This window comes from Rhinopithecus roxellana, chromosome 20 (assembly GCF_007565055.1).
Source record: "Rhinopithecus roxellana isolate Shanxi Qingling chromosome 20, ASM756505v1, whole genome shotgun sequence".
NCBI classification, from domain to species: Eukaryota; Metazoa; Chordata; class Mammalia; order Primates; family Cercopithecidae; genus Rhinopithecus; species Rhinopithecus roxellana.
The window spans coordinates 76061955-76065356 of record NC_044568.1 but is presented as its reverse complement, the minus strand read 5'-3'; the positions used below and the strand labels follow the sequence as shown (position 1 = coordinate 76065356).

Sequence of the window (3402 nt, the reverse complement as noted above, 5' to 3'; positions counted from 1 at the left end):
ACCTACCTGCCCGGGCCGCGCATGCGTGCGGGGGTAGCCGGCGATGTAGCCTTCACTCTGGTCGCAGGTGAGACGAGTTTGCTGAGGAGACCCGCCTAGGTGGGAACGTCTCCGCACATGTGTTGCCAAACTCATTCCTCTAAAGGAGTTAAATAGGAGTTAAATAACTCGCCCAGCTACTAAATGGTAAAGCCTGGATTCACCCGGGGTGTGGGATTCAGAGCCTGTGCTATTTAACCAGCATGCTACTGCATTTATTATCGCGAGTGTAATCGTTATCCATGCTCTTAGTACCCATTTATTTGTTTGTTTATTTTTCTAAGATGGTCTTGCTCTGTCACCCAGGCTGGAGTGTAGTGGCGCAGTTTTAGCTCACTGGGCTCAAGGAATCCTTCTGTTTCAGCCTCTCCAGTAGCTGGGACTACAATTGCGTGGCACCTTTTTTTTTTTTTTCTGGTAGGGACTGTGTCTTGTTATGTTGCCCAGGCTGGCTTCAAACTCCTGGCTTCAAGCAGTCCTCCTGCATCGGCCTCCCAAAGCTCATAAATTACACGCATGAGCCACCACGTCCAGTCAGTATTCGTTGTTATTAATAGGTGGTAGTGATTTCATTAATTCATACGCTCATCAAGTTTTCAACACCAAGGGGGTGGGACAAAGTGGCAAACATAAGAATCCATGTTTGCTCGTATTTTCTTGCCTGCAGAATTTCACAAAGCCTCTGAGTTGGTGACTGAGCACAGCCCTCCGAAGAATGCCCTGAAGAGGATGAGCAGGAGAGAGCACCGGTTCTCACATCTCTTGCCTGAGTCACTGCATTTTTAGAAAAAGTACAGTCAGTGATATTGGCCCTTTTCTCAACCTGTGTGTTCAGTGACATCATGGAAGTCAGCCTGGCCACAATGAAGTAAGCCAGGGGATGGGCCCTAGGAAACGAGGATACATAGGTAGCCAGGGTTAGAACTTTTGCAACATTGTAAGAACTTTGGATTTTATTGTGCGTGAGATGGGGAGCTGCCAGGGATATACACCACACTAATGTGTTCACAGACATGCCCAGATGCACACAGTGGTGTCCACTCTCAGATGTCAGTGAACACACAAATATACACACAGGAACATGTGTAAAGTCCACATATGTAAAATCTATATCGCTGTGTGCTCATGTGTACACACATGCACACACAAGGCCTCAGCTGGCAACCTTTGTCTAAATTACTTTTTTTTTTGTATTTTCAAAACAGAATTAAATCAACATCAATTTCAGTTACTGATGATAAAACGTGGAGAGTTGATAGGGTGACTAAGCAACACAAATAAGACTTTTTTTTTTTTAGAAACAGATTATGTTTCCTGAAATCCCCCAGGACAGTACACAGAGAGTCAGTTGGGTGTCTTGGAACCAGATTCTATTCATAGTTTCTCTCTAGTTCACTGAGGGTTCTCTCAGTTATGCCCAGAGGATGTTGGGTGGTGGGGAGGGCACTAGGAGGGCATTGTTCTCACCCTTGGGAGTTTTGTCTTCAAATTTAAACCAGGGGGAATGACCCTTTAAAATCAAAAGTCAGATTACATCCCTCTTCTTGTCAAACCTATAATATTTTATAGGGTATTAGTGCCCCTACAAAAGAGGCCCCAAAGAGCTGCCTCACCCCTTCTATCACGTGACGACACAGCAAAAAGACAGCCATCTATGAACAAGAATTGGACACACAACCTGCCAGTGCCTTGATTTTGGGCTTTCCAGCCCCTAGAACCATGAGAAATGAATGTGTTTTTATCAGCCACCCCATGTATGGTGTTCTGTTATAGCAGCCCAGATGGCCCCAAAAGGGTTATTATTTGTGTCACAAATTTTGAGGTGGTTTGCAACACAGAAATAAGTCACCAGATAAGGGGAAAGAAAGCCAGCCCTTCTTGGCAGGGCTGTGAAGAGATGGTAGCTGGGGGAGTGTGGGAGGGGGCCCTCTGTTCCTAAGCCTCAGTTATGAACAAGGCACACTGCTAGCCCGTTCATCTTGTGGTTTTCCTTCATTCTCACACCCACTCCGAAGCTCAGAGAGGCAAAGTGCCTTGCTCGGTGTTACCTAGCTACTGAGATGCAGACTCACATTTTCTTTCCCTCCTTCCCTCCCTCCCTCCCTTCTTCCCTCCCTTCCTCCCTTCCTTCCTTCCTTCCTTCCTTCCTTCCTTCCTTCCTTCCTTCCTTCCTCCCTCCCTCCCTCCCTCCCTCCCTCCCTCCCTCCCTTCCTTCCTTCCTTCCTTCCTTCCTTCCTTCCTTCCTTCCTTCCTTCCTTCCTGACAGACTCTCCCTTTGGCACCCAGGCTGAAGTGCAGTGACACTATCTCAGCTCACTGCTACCTCTGCCTCCCAGGTTCAAGCAATTCTCCTGCCTCAGCCTCCTGAGTAGCTGGGATTACAGGCACCCGCCACCACACCCAGCTAATTTTTGTATTTTTGGTAGAGACGGGGTTTCACCATGTTGGCCGGGCTGGTCTCAAAACTCCTGACCTCATGTGATCTGCCCTCTTTGGCCTCCCAAAGTGCTGGGATTACAGGCATGATCCACCGCACCCGGCCTCAGACTACATTTTCAAAATGTCCCAGTGAGCCCATTAAGTGGAGCCTTAGGGTTAAATGCCCTTCCTAGTGTCCCAGGCAGGTCTTTTGCTGTGAGAGTCTCCCCCAGACTTAGCGAAGCAAGGGTTAAAGTGCATGCTCACACACGCTGGAGTGTCCATCACTCCCGCCACCTGGACTAATGACAAACCACGTCTGCAGCAGAGGGAAGGCGGATGAACTGCCAGATGTGTGTTAAGAAACCAGCTTGCAGGAAATTGCTGTCGGGTGATTATTATTAGCTTAGTTATTCAGAGCAGTCCTTTCTCCAAAGGTCGTGCATTTACCAAATGCTTGATGTGTTTTCCTAGTCAGCCCTAGAAAATTTTGTCCTCCTGGAGAGAGGTCTTGTCCTCCAGGACTGCTGAAAGTGGGTGATTATAATTCTGCCCCCGCCTCCCATCAGCATATAACAGCAGCTGCTTTAAATGCACAGTGATCTGTTTCCTGGTTCTGTGTGCAGAAGCAGCAGGTTGACCTTCAAGTAAGTGCACAGAGCTGAGTTCAAATCCCCAGCTCGGCCACTGATAATTATATTCATCCATTCAATACCTAATTTTGAAGAGCTTTTCATATGCTTGGTACTCAGCCAATTGCTTTACTTCTTTGAAACTTAATTTCCTAGTGTCTCAAATACTGATAATACCTTTCTTGGCGTGTTGTGAGAATGAGTGGCATATCACCCGTGGAGCGTTCCGCACAATAACTCGCTTCCGTTTCTTGACATAATCTGACAGCGTCTGTTATATTTTAAAGAAGCCACCAATTTTACTCACTTCACC

General features: G+C 47.2%; 1 long non-coding RNA gene across 1 annotated transcript; it reads left to right on the top strand.

Moving 5' to 3' along the window:
- The first annotated feature begins 16 nt into the window (after positions 1 to 16).
- LOC115895259 lies at positions 17 to 1744 on the top strand. The gene is made up of 3 exons (XR_004055468.1): positions 17 to 67; positions 707 to 907; positions 1609 to 1744. It is a non-coding gene; the product is annotated as an uncharacterized LOC115895259 (long non-coding RNA).
- The last annotated feature ends 1658 nt before the right edge of the window (positions 1745 to 3402 follow it).